The sequence below is a fragment of the Lichenostomus cassidix genome, chromosome 7, assembly GCF_008360975.1.
Source record: "Lichenostomus cassidix isolate B80296 chromosome 7, HeHo_3.0, whole genome shotgun sequence".
NCBI lineage: Eukaryota > Metazoa > Chordata > Aves > Passeriformes > Meliphagidae > Lichenostomus > Lichenostomus cassidix.
In genome coordinates, this window is record NC_139488.1 from 35432223 (window position 1) to 35446338 (window position 14116).

A 14116-nucleotide genomic window follows, 5' to 3' on the forward strand; every position below is an offset into this window, starting at 1 on the left:
CCATTATTTCCAATGGAAAATCCTTAATTCCCATCACTGGTGTGTGACATGGAATGGATAAATGTGCTTCATCCCTTGGGACAAATGTCACAGGGCACCACCCTTTGCACTCTCTTCTTGGTCACCATTTACTGTATCCTCTCTCTGGACAAATTTCTGACAGTATCCTTGCTCCATTTAAAAAAATCCCACTCAAAAATTCATAATATTATAAAAATAACTGGTCTCGAACATTCAGATTTCCCTTTAAACCAATACAGCTCACAAGGCAGATAAAAATCTGAGATTCCCCTCTAATTACAGCAGTGGGGCCAGAAGACAAACTCTCAAACTGAATATTGAAAATTCCAAAGGACATGTGGGTCTGGAAGCTTTTAGGCAAAGAATCCAACCAAAAATCCTCTCTCTTTGGAGCAAAGTGATTGGCAGCAACTTGGCAGCGATGACTTTTTGACTCTGAAATACCAGAAAATCACCATACACTTTGAATTAAAGAAAGAGAATGTTTCTCTTCAACTCCCCCATATCTCCTCCAGCTTGGCCTGGTTTCTGTTATTTCTGTTGTGGATACATGGCTGCAAGATTTATTGTATCAGATTAAAAGTAAAGGCTATTAATGTCAGATTCCGTGGGGATTTTTCGTTAAGGCTTCTTGGTTTTACTTTATTTATAAATTATCATCTTGAGGCTTGTAAAAAGGGCTTTCCCCCCTCTTATTCCAGTGACATTGTAATTTATAATGCTGGTAGTTCCATAGGAGAATTCAATTAAGAATTACAATTTGTTTCCTCATAACAGGAGCTAAACAGGGACTGTGTCTCAACACGCAGGCTATTAACAGATTTTACACTGTTAGAGTGCCAAAAAAATAATATATTGTGCACTGAAACCTTAAAAAAGCAGTTAAATCACTTGGTTTGTGAGGACGCAAATGTGATTGTGCAGTTTCCATGATATTTACCTACGTGCCTCCCCCAGGAGAAGGCAGAAGCCACTTGCACTGAGATTTGTAGAAGCTCTGAGGAAAGAGAGAAAAGGTTCTCTTGAGTTCATCTTCTTCTGCTCTCGTTTGAGGTCACCTGCTTGGATATTGGGAAGTAATTCCTGGCTGGGAGGGTGGGGAGGGGCTGGGCTGGAATTCCCAGAGAAGCTGTGGTGTCCCTGGATCCCTGCAAGTGTCCAAGGCCAGGCTGGACAGGGCTTGGAGCAGTCTGGGACAGTGGAAGGTGTCTCTGCCATGGCAGGGGGTGGAATACATGAGGTTTAAGATTCTTTCCAACCCAAACCATTCCATGATTCTATCATGTCTTAAGTCTTGTAATGTCATCTGCTCCAAATTTTACTTTTCCTATAACTTGTGCTCAGGAAAGCTGTGCTCATGTTCCCTTGGCTTTCCACATCAGCAGCCCTGAAGTATTTCAAGGCATTAAATTCCTATTTGATACAAATAATAATTAACCAAGAGCAAGAAATTCCATGGGCAAAAAGCACTCAGGAAAACAGAGAGGGAGCTCTTGCCCCAGCCAGTCCTGTCTTGCAGTTCAGTGCCCCAGAATGATCTGTAACCTCACAGGTCCCCCCCAAAGGCCAGTGAACACAGAATAACCACCAAGTGGGTCCTAATTACAGACACATCTGCTCCAGATGTTTGTGCTGTGCTGTGCCTCACCATCTTTTACAATAGCCTGCAAAAGTTGACATTTCTTCTCTACAGCAGGTTGGTTATTATTCTTGTTATTTCCAGTAAAATTAATGTTCATTAAAGGGATTAGGTGACAGCTGTAAAGACTGAGAGCCTTCATTTATCACCTGGCAAATAATACTAAACAGCATCAGCAGAGCAGGTTTTTCTCAATGCAGTGCACATTTGCACAAAATTGTGGAATCCTCAGTGTGGGAAATTTTCGTGGACATGGCTGGACACCCCAAGGAGCCTGGAATGGTCACACCAATCCAAAGCTTCTCTCCAACACTGGGGAATCATCAGTTGTTGGCTGACATGGAACACACAGAAACGAACATCCTGATCACCCAAGATCTACAGTAAAAAAAAAAATATGAAAATTACGTTTTTATAGTGTCTTCAAAATCATTTGGAAACACAGCATTTTATAGAATCATAGAATCATTTGGGTTGCAAAAGAAAAAAACCAAAACCATTGAGTCCAAGCTGTGCCAAATCCCCACCTTTTCCCCAGCCCAGAGCACTGAGTGCAACCTCCAGGCATTCCCTGGACACCCACAGGGATGGGGACTGCAAACCTCCCTGGGCAGCTCCTGCCAATATTTAACAACATTTTCAGTGAAGAAATTCCTCCTGATGTCCAACCTGACCCTCCCCTTGTGCAGCTCGAGGGGACAACTCCTCTTTTCCCGTCTCTGTCTGCCTGGGAGAAGAATCCAACCCCACCTTCCTACAACAAATGTTTGCCATAAAACTCACCAAACCTTTTCTCTCTCACACACACACACACAAAAAAAACCCCAATTTTCCCTTTTTGACACAGTCATAGGTGTCTCAGACACCAGAATAAGGCAGTGAAAAATAAAGCGATTAAATCCCGATGAGCTCGGCAAGGTAAGCGAGCATCCGTTTCCTTTTCGCTTTTAAAGCTGTCACATTCCTCCTGCTCCCTGTGTTCTCAGCACTGAAGGATCCCTGTGTTTCCCCGAGACAAAGGATGGGCTAGGAAACTCTGTCTTCTGAAGTGATGAGCTAAAGAACACCGCAGGAGTACTCGCCAAATCATACCGCCATTATTAATTCAGGCATGATGAAAGTGTTCATTTTAGCTATAATCATGTAATTCATCAAAATACTACTAGAGCATATCATTGGGAACTATTACACTGATAGAGCACCTTATTGCACCTTCCCCGAAAGCAGGAAATGTAGTTTTTGATGCTTATCTGCTGAAAAAGCAATTCAGTTTGGGATTTTGGAAGCGCTATCTTATGGCACAATAAAAAAAAAAGGACATTTCAAACGTATTTTCTTGTAGTTGGATGATGTTGTTATTATGTTTTGGGGTGATTATCTTCAACGATGAAGTTTAAAAATGGTGGAGCACTGAAATGTTGCATTTATCCAGCGCTGAAGGGACGACTGGGTTATGAATATACAATGTATGAAATTTAAATGTAGATTTTCGATCTGCCCACTTTTAAAATAACTTCAGAGGCCAGAATCTGTCTGCTACAAGAGCCTTTCCAGACAGGGGGGTTTTGGAGTTTTTTCAGTGACAAACATCAAAACCCAAACCCTTTTTCTTCAGGGTTTCCAGGGTTTCCAGGGTAAAAATGGGGAAAAATGGGGTCTCAAGTCAGTTGCAGAGGGCAGAGATATGTAAAAACTCTCCAAAGATGATGATGAATATAAGGATTAATACGATGAATGAATAATGAAGATAATTCTAATATTATTAGAATATAAATTAGACCACTAATTCTGCAAATCAGACCCATAGTTACATCTAACTCCTATTTTCATCTTGGTTTGGGATTTTTGATTTCTCTTTTAGTGCTTAAATCTGCTTCTACAGAAAATGGATGAGTATTTTAACTCCAACACAAGCAGGGAATATGAGCTTGGATGTCTTTTCCATCCTCCATGATCCCATAATTCCATGGCCTGCAGTGCACAGGTCTCCTCCACAGAACCATCAGAATAATTTCATTTATTGCAGATGTTTATGAAGCAGCCCGGTTTTACACGTGTTTATATTAAACCTGAAGAAACAGTAAATTATTGTCGGAAGCAATGTTTTATGTTGAATATTCAAGTAAGCTAATAACATTTACTATTCTATTCAGTAATTATTTGAGAGTAATTAGAAGCTAATAGCTACCAGTTTATAGCTATTAAGTCTCTTCAGCACTCCAACTTGGCTTTTATGTGATCCTTTTGTTTATTTTCATTGTAATTGTCTCTGCAGACTCCTCCATGCAAACATCACCCCTTCTTCTCCACACCTTAAAGGACTCAAAATCCAAGGAAATTAGCTGGCCACAGAAAAAAGTTATTTCCCCTTCAAGGAAGCTCATCCAGCTCACCAGATGCAAAAGTGATTAAACTTAAGCAGATGACTAATTATATGAAGTGATTTACTGCGATGATCAGGAGGATAAGGTACATCCAGGCACACCTGGCTCCTCCAGGATTTTATGTATCACAGGGAGACTGTGGCTGCTTTTATCCCATTTCCCAGTCAGGAACCCCATTTATCCCATTTCCCAGGAAGGAATCCCATTTATCCCATTTCCCAGTCAGGAATCCCATTTATTCCATTTCCTAGTAAGGAATTAATGCTATTCCATTGCTGGAGCAATCCCAAACCAGGAGGACGAAGCATTTTCACAGCATGTGGAGGCAAAATGAGGTTTTCACATGATTCCCTCAAAGCAAGCTCTGAAATGCTGCAGTGCATCCAAGATTTTCCAGAGCTCCCAGAGCTGTTGTCCATCTGCAGGTGTGGGATCCAGGGGCAGCCACAGCTTCTCTGGGAATTCCAGCCCAGCCAGGAATTCCTAATTCCCAATCTCCCATCTATCCCTGCCTTCTGGCAGTGGGAAGCCATTCCCTGTGTCCTGTCCCTCCAGCCCTTGTCCCCAGTCCCTCTCTAGCTCTCCTGGAGCTCCTTCAGGCCCTGGCAGGAGCTCTGAGCTCTCCCTGGATCCTTCCCTTCTCCAGGGGAACATTCCCAGCTCTCCCAGCCTGGCTCCAGCCCTGGAGTAGCTCCATGGCTTCCCCTGGATTCACTCCAGCAGCTCCATGTCCTCATTTTGGGGTGCCAGAGGGGGACTCAGTGGTCCAAGGGGCCACCAAGCTCCTAAGCCAAAGTGTCCTACACTGCACATCTCCTACAAGTTGAAGTAAACCCAAAAACATGAGGATTTGGTGCCAACTCCCCTGCAGACATTTTTAACTGGAGAATCGTCATTCCATTCAAGGAAAGCATCCTCCAAAGAAAGCATGGAGTAGGAAAAGCTGAAGCAGACAGATTTGCAAAACCAAGAGAAAAGCCAATATTCACCTCCAGGCATCTGTTTTGTCACACTGAGCCTTTGGAGAGGATGCAGCAAAACCCTCTGTGCTTCCCAAAATCCTGCACACCTATTTGGGAGAGGAGCCCCAGGAGACAGAGCTGCACCTTCAGTCCTCAGAAAGTGGTGAAAGTGCTCTGGAAAAAATATCCAAATGACCAGAAATAATCAAATAAGGTGTGACAAGAGTGACCCCAAAGCATGGCTGCACTGAGGGGGTACAGGGGACAGCAGAGACATTCCTCACCTTCCTAACTCTGGAAACTATCAGAAAAGTGATAGGAATAACCATGGATTTAACTATTCCTGAACTTTTTCACTGAGCTAAATTTTGCTGTAAAATAAACTCACTTGTGGTGGTTTTTTTTTTTTTAAATCATTATCTAAGCTCATAAGTAATATTTCTGAAAGAAGAGACTGGTAGATATAACAAAATAACGATGAAAATCTCATTTGCTTAATAAAATTCCTTTGATTTTAAATCAAAACTGATCTCCATCCATTTGAACTTTAACTACCTAATTTTGTCTTGCATTTCAGATAACACACAGTAAATGCAATTTGTCATCATAAATGTATTATTATTTAATCATATGAAAGTTTTGGTTTATCTTGAGAAAATATTTATGGTAGTTTTAATACACGGGATCCATTCTTGACAGAAATGATGAAACAGATTTATCACCCTTGACAAATTATATTGCAAAACGTCCTCTCCTGGCTGCTTACAACAGGAATATTAACAACACACACAACTGGAAAAACCACCTGTGATCCTCATTTGTTTTAGGCTCAAATCCCCTTTCATGGACACCACAAAGTACTTGGAATGTGAGTTACTTAGAGGAGTAATTCTATGAGTGACTGAAACCTGTAGCCCTTTAAATCAAACTAAGTAGTGTTTTATTAAAGTGCCCAGCAAATCAATCTAAATCCAAGGATAATAAAGCCCTAATCAGGTGGTAGAAAAAATAATAGGTTGTCATGCATGAGGAAAAATAGGCAATCATGGAATGTTTTCTTTAATTAGGTTGTGTAAAGTGGAAGGACTGAGTAGGAACTGGCAAGATATTCATCATGAGCAAGGTGGGAAATTATTGAGATTACTGAGGAAGGAGAATTGAGTGTGAAATACTAAGATTTGACTGGACAGAAAATTAAAACTGGTTTGCTGTTCGTGTCACTTGCTCTCAGCAGCTCCTTGGCAGGTAGGGCTTGGATAGGAGTGGGAATCCAGAGATTTCTGTGGTTTAAAGACCCCAAACAACTCCTTCTAACTTTTAATGGCATGAATGTGTGCAGGTTCTGCCTGTGCCTCCCAGAGAGACAGAGTGGAAATTCATGTCCAAGGAGTTTCAGCTGGAAAAATCATGTGGATTCATTTGCTGCCCTAAAGTAAAGTGGTTACTCCTCCTATCCCATGCTGTGAGAGAATTGTCATGTATTGGAGCTGCTTTAAAAATTACAAACACCGTGAAAGAGATGATTTAGGCAGGCAACGAATTTTCTTAAGGAAGCTGTCTTAGCCCATTAAATAATTATTACTATTATTATTATTATTATTACAAAATTATCTCTGAGCCAGCCAGTGCTGAATTCCCAAATTTCGGGTATAAAATTATCAACGGCATTAAGACAAGCTTATGAATATCCTAAAAAATAAATACAAAAAATATATATCCAGGAGCATTTTAGAGACTTTCTAATTAAGGAAATTCTAATGGACTTTAAATTGGTCAGTATTTTTAACACCTGTCCTAAGTTTTAGGCAGTACAAGCTGCACAGAGTGCTCCTGAATTCTTCCCAGCTGTAATATCATTTCAATATCACCAAAACATGATGTCTCTCCTCCCTCTCATTTCATGAAGAAAATTATCGTTTTGGAATTCCGTAATTACAAATGTTATCAAAACAGGTTTGGTTTTTTTCATTATTGGTTTATGAGGGAGAGAGACCTTGACTCTTGTTAGTCTCTCCTCTTACCATTGTGTTTGGTGGTAGTTCCACACCATAAATGCAGAGAAAATTCCTAAATATCTTTAATGCTTGCCAATGAAAGCTGCCTCCTCCTCAAATCAGTACAAGAGGAGAAATCATTTTAAATTTAATCTGAGCTCAAATCTATCTTCTTTTAGGCAGAGTTTCTGTTTCATGAAAATTGCATCAATGCTTAAGACCTCCAAACATTTTGCTCAACTGAAATCTCACTATTTCCTTGTAAAAGCTGCAGCTGAGGGATATCCACAAATGAATTATGCCCTACAGGTTTTCTTGGAGTGATGGAAACTGGAAACTCTTCAGCAAGAGACAACACAGAAATTCTCCCAGTTTCGAGCAACTAACTCCAGGAAAAACATGGGAGCAGGTAGGAAATCAGGGAGAGCCACAGGGTCATCAGATCCCAGCCATTCCTACAGGGATGGTGGTGAAATGGCCAATTCCAGTTTAGAAAATGTCTCCTCACAAATCTTTTGCCATGGCATTACTCTGAAGGAGAGAACTTTATTGTCAGATTTGTACACAAACTTTGTTCAGAGAAAGTATTCAGGAAAATAAGTAAGTTAGACTTTAAAACTTGGTATTGCTCCTCTCCGAATGAACATCCTCTGTTTTTTCACAGGAGCACCAAGATGGTGCTGTAATTGATAAATGGTGCTGTTCTCCCTCCGCTGTTATTTTAAGAGTAAATAAAAACGCTTCATGGAAGAATTTTCACATCAAAAAGAAGTTTCCAAGATCATTTTCTCCTCCTGAACCGGCCTGACCTCAGGGGTGGCATTGAGGATTTTCTTGGGAGGCTGTTGGGCTGGTTTGGGATCACAGAACCACTAGGGTTGGAAAGGTTTAGGATCACCAAACCGCTAAGGTTTAGGATCACCAAGTCCAAGATTTTCCACCTCCACTCCCGCAGAGCAAACCCACAAATCACTTGTCACCAACTTTGATCTACCTTGTTTCAGGTGGTTTCCCCTCTGTCTATTATTCCTGCCAAGAGACCCGTGAAAATTAAATACAGACCCCATCCCTGCTCGAGTGACCCGGCGCTCCATCATCCCACGGCGGAATGGCAATAAATCATTTCAACTTTAATCTATTGTTATTGATGAACGTACAATTATTTGTCATCTAATATGCTGAAAATGATGACCAAAGAAATAGATCAACTTTTTTTTTCTTCTCCCAAGTACGGCATTGATGGATTGTATCCCTAAACTGTTATTACACTTATAATGTACTCCTCTGCTATGACAGCACAGCTAGTTTTTTAATCATTCCATAGTAATCAACTTAAGACAACACAGCAAGACTCATAACTCATGTTCTTTTCATTTTTGGCAGTGATGGGAAATGAAAATGTTTTTATTCTTTTGAAATAATTCTTACCTGACTAGGCTGAAGATTGCTTTAAAATTGTAAATAAATGGTTGTTTATTGAGCTGGAACTGAAAAGTGACACATTAAAATGCCCGTTTCTGGAGAAAAAATAATAATTTAGGCCTGAGTGGAGCTAGAGTTGGTTAAAGAAATACTTTGCTTCTCTTTTAACTGGTTCAGTGCTAACTAAAATCAGCCCTTGCTGGTGAAGTGATACCAGCAATGCTCTAATTTTCATATTTAGGAGTAGAGTTAGTCTGCAAAAACAGACTGGCTCAGTAAGGAAATCTCAAGGTGCATTTTCCAAAACTCCCTTTGAAAATCTGTGGGCTTGGGAGCCACTTTGCACTTTCAGTGACAACACAGAGGTAGGACACGATCTAGAAATTGTCATCAACTGAAGTCTGGCAGATTAACTGGAACTTGTAAATATTTCCTGGAAGAGGAAAACCTCAGTCATTCCTCCAGGCATTGCAAGGATGGGAAGATCAGTTGCTGCTTTCTCAGGGTTACCTGGCTTCTGCAATATAGAAGAGGAGCAAATACTTCAAGAAACTCTTTCTTGATTGAAAAAACAGCCTGGAAAAATCTGGCATTACAACACTACCAGAAAACATACACTAATAGCAACAAAATATTTTAAATTAAAAATTGTAACTCTGTTTGGATGGTATATATATATGTATAATTATGGGATTTGTCCCATTAAATGGACTAATGAGATCTTTTTGAGTTACTTTATTGCCCAAAAGCCTTTGTACTGCTCACAGCAGCTTTCCGTCATCTCTCCTTTTCCTTCATATATTTCTATCTATTTTTTGCCCACATTTGCAGTGCCATGCCCTTTTCTGGGCAAAACCCAACCTCTTTCCCTGCTTCTGCTGTGGCTCCAAGGTTCATCTCACCCCACCTGGACATGGTGGCTGCTGGTTTGGGAGAGCTCTGCTCCTTCTGGGGCTCCCAGCGACACCCTCTGCCCTCCCACTGCAGCCACACATCTGTAGGATTTGCTCCCCAAAGCAAGAATCTGACAGTGAAATCTGACATGACTTTTGCTTTGAAACCCCTTTACTCTTATGGCTTTTTCCCCATGGAAAAAATGAATGAATGAAATCATACCCAAACTTTCTTCACAATATTTATGACCAATTGTTTCCTCACCAAGATTTTTCTCTTTCGTTGCCATTGACACAACTTCAGTAAAAGACCCAGAAACATCAGATAGGGCTGGATGTTCAAAAGGGACACTCCATTGATGAGGGAGAAGGTGAAAAGCCCATCTGGTGCCACCCTGACATGGGCAGGGACACCTTCCACTGTCCCAGGCTGCTCCAACCTGGCCTTGAACCCTTGCCAGGGCCTCACCAACCCCACAGCCAACAATTTCTTCCCAATATTGGATCTAAATCCACCCTAATTCAGCTTAAAGCCATTCCCTGTGTCCTGTCCCTCCACCCCTTGTCCCCAGTCCCTCTCCAGCTCTCCTGGAGCTCCTTTAGGCCCTGGAAGAGGCTCTGAGGTCTCCCTGAAGCCTTCTCTTGTCTTCATTTTAAACTAAGGCAAATACGTCCCCAGAAAACAAACCTTTGCTCCATCCCCGAGTAACTCGCAAAGGAAACTTTGCCAGGAACAATCCCCCAAAGAAACTGGGATCTTGGCACTGCTCTATGAATGTTCCTTTACTGGAACATTCCTTTTAGAATGTGTTTCAGAACTGCTCCTTTTAGAAATATTAACCTTCCCAAGTGCCCTCCCTGGGTACCAGTAAGTTTTGTTCTGATAATCAGTATATAGGATATGGTAAAACTACAGAGTGCAGTGTAATTTTTAAAAAATGAGAAAATATTTAGAGCAAGTGTGGGAATGTTGTTTGAAATCACTTTGTGCACTGTCTCCATTGGGAAGCTCACACAGAGATTCCAGAATGTCCATTAATCACTCCCAAAGATGGACAAGTTACAGAGGAAGAACTGGGCTGGGCTTTTTTTTTTCCTGGTTCTGCAAAAGAAATCATTTTTAAATTAAAAAAAAATTTTAAAAATTATTTTTAAATTTAAAAAAATTATTTTCAAATTAAAAAAAAATTATTTTGTGGGGAAAGTAGAGTAACATTTCCCATGGCCACAGGAGAGGTGCAGGCAGCAAGTCCAAGCTCTGGAGTGACTGCAGCCCTGCCCTGAGGCACACAGGGATCAGCTCTCCCCACGAGGGAATTGGGAATGATGATGGGAGATAAAATCATACCTGTTTAACATCTCTTCAACACCCCTTTGCATGGCCTAATTTCAAGACAGCCCCATGATATAAAACACATCTGTCCGGAATGAGGAACATTTTCTTTTCCTGAAGAGCCTAAATGCCCTGTTTTGGTTGGATTTCTCACCCCTCACTTGTTGCAAATGCCTGCAGCATTTTTCATCACATCACCTCTACTGCTCACCACGAAACGTTTCTTTATCAGCACTGAGGGAGCAAAGATCCACTCAGCAACTCCTCACCAACAAGAATAACCAGTCCTGGAACATAAATTATTACATCTCCACCAAAAGCACGCAGTACTCAACTCCAGAAATCTGCTCTCGGCTACTTACTGTGGGGAAAACCATCAATCATGCCCGTTTTAATGGGAACTGACTAACTAATAATTAATGGGGGATGTTACACTTTAAACAACAACAGAAAGACCCAGCAAAAAACACCTTAAGTGCTGCCTGTTTAGCCACCCAACACACTAAGCTCTGTTTGCTTTTCCACTGAATTTACTGAGGGAATTATGGATGTTGCTAACTTGCTCGGATCTCCTTGCCTTTAGCCATCATTATCAGTTGTCTTTAGGGGTAATCATTTTTCTTAAAATCATGACCCATTTGATATCTTAAAAACAGCAGCATTAATTTTCATTTGTCACAGAGCAGGGGAGAAATTGGCTAAATGATAATAGCATTCTTCTTGAGTAATCAGTTCTACATGATTAACCTAAATATTGCCAAAATATTGTTTACTATTCATTTGTTTCCGAGGCAAAGGAGAGCCACGATCCATGAGTTGGAGAAGGATTAATTTAGGTTCTGATCTGCATTAAAACTTGCCACAATGATTCATAATCATCTGAGTCGATATTTATCCTGACAAAACAGTTTAATTTGGGGAGCTCCTCTTTACTTGATAATGCTGCCCAAAAGCATCACTGCTCTCTCATGCTTGCTCTTGGTTGCAATATACACCACAGAGAGGCAAATATAGGTTTTCAGGCAGGGGGTTGAGGTTGGATTTGGGGTTTTTATGTACTCCTAACTTTTTTCACTTCTTTATTTTATTTTCTTGCTGCGGGAGGTTAAAGTCGATGGTCTTTACCACCATCTAGTGGATTTAATGACTTACAACAAGCCACAATGATATCAAAAACTAGGGATTAAAATATTTAATCAGTAATGTATCCATCTCGTGGTAAATATGGCATTATTTATCCCGTTATGTGCATTCATGTGTGTTGTGGCTTGTAATACCACACCCTCTAAAAATGGACAAAACCAAATTCTGAGTCAGTGAATCACTGATACAAGCAATAGGAAAGGAGAAAATGACCTCAAGGAGATGGAGATATTAGGAAAAGACTGGATATAAGGGAAAACTTCTTCATGGAAAGGTTTGTCCAGCCCTTGACAGCTGCCCAGGGCAGGGGTGGAGTCCTCATCCCCAGAGGGATTTCAAAGCCATGTGGATGTGGCACTTGGGGACATGGGGCAGTGGTGGCCTTGGCTGTGCTGGGGATGGTTGGATTTAGTGATCTTAGAGCTTTTCCAACCCAAACCATTCCCTGATTCCATGTTCTCCTTTTCAAAATGCCTGGTCCATTTTTTTCCTTCAAACAGCAAAAACATCCACACCTAAATACACCTTTGAATGCCCAACTTTTCCCCATCTTATCAAAAGGGATTCCAACGCCCCAAAAAGACTTTGAAATGGACACTGCTGCCCATTGCCTGGAGCTGGGAAAGAGGATGGAATTTTCCACACTGGATTTAGTGGTGAAGGTCTGGCTGTTCTTTGTGCTACAGGATTCAGACATGATTTTTGAGACAGGGCTTTTGGATTAGATTCCCTTATCTGCATATTGGAGAAGATACCTCCATTCTGTAAGTATATGGAGATCACTCCATGGTGGAAAAACCAGAAAACATTTGACTGACTTCATCATGTTTTTTAAATAAATAATAATTGTGTGGCAGTGATAGAAACTTATTTTTCTTTCTCCACCTGCAGCAGGATGGATCTACCTAACTTGACTCTTGTGCTTTCCATGGCACAACAAAATATGGAACAATATTTTACCCCACGGAGCCAAATGGCCCAAGGACTTTTCAGATCTCTTCCCCCAGGAAAGGGATGGGCAGCATTTCCCTCTCTCAACACTGACCTTTTGGGATACCTGACAGGTCAAAAAATGCACCTGCAAAACCAAATTAACTCAAGATTTGTTTCCAGACTTCTTCCAGGTTGCTCCAAGCCCCATCCAACCTGGTCTTGGACACTTCCAGGGATCCAGGGACAGCCACAGCTTCTCTGGGCAACTTTTGCCAGTGTTTCACCACCCTCAATGCAAAAACTTCCTTGTCTCTAACCTAAACCAACCCTCTTTTAATTTAAAATGCTGAACTACCAGCACTCTCCTTCCCAACTATCCACAGTTTTATTTTAAACTCTGGCCTTTAAAAAAAAAAAAAAAAAAAAAAAAAGAAGAAAAAAAAGATTAAAATGAAGCAAAAACCCTGGAGCAGCTTCTCTCATTGATACCCAGCAGAGGACTTTGTCCTTCCTGGAGGGACCTCCTCGGATTTTGCACCTGATTAAGTCGTAACTCAGGGTTGGAGTCACGCTCTCGGTGACTCAGTGATCTGGTTGACTGCCTGACAATCTCCACAGGGTAGAGTGCAATTTGCTTGTGTGCCCCAATTAGCAGTGCTAATTGGGGCACAAAATCTGTGTAAATCTTTTTTTTTTTTGTCTCTTTTTTTTTAAATCAACCACCATTCTGGGCAATGGAACAGGAGAGGGCTGATCTGTCCTGCCCTTCAAATGTGCCACAGAGAGTGGGGAAAGTTAAAAGGTTTGTAGAACCATGGAATCCCAGAGTGGTTTGGGGTGGAAAAACCTTAAAGTTCATCTTCCAACCCTCTACCATGGCAGGAACACCTTCCACTATCCCAAACTGCTCCAAGCCCCAATGTCCAGCCTGGCCTTGGTCACTGCCAGGGATCCAGGGGCAGCCACAGCTTCTCTGGGAATTCCATCCCAGCTCCTCCCCACCCTCTTCTTCTCAATATCCCATCTAAATCTACTTTTTTTCAGCTTAAATCCATAACATGTGGGTAAAGGCAGAGCTTTTCTGATAATATCAAGTTCCGTAAGTTTTTTCTTTGAGCAATCCAGAAGTATTTTTTTATGAAAATGTGCAGAGGATCACAGGGGTTTATAGAGAATTATTTCAGCTGCATGCCAGATTCCACAGGTACTGAGAGATACAGGACCTATTTTAACATCAATATGCTGGTATTTTCGCACAGAAATGGCAGTTCAAATGCCATTTGCATGCACTAATATTTGTTTCTGATCCAGAGCTGTAAGTTTGTTTGTGCAAAGTCAGGCAGGAAAACCTTTGCACACACAAAAATCAGCTCTTTTAAGATCAGGTGATAC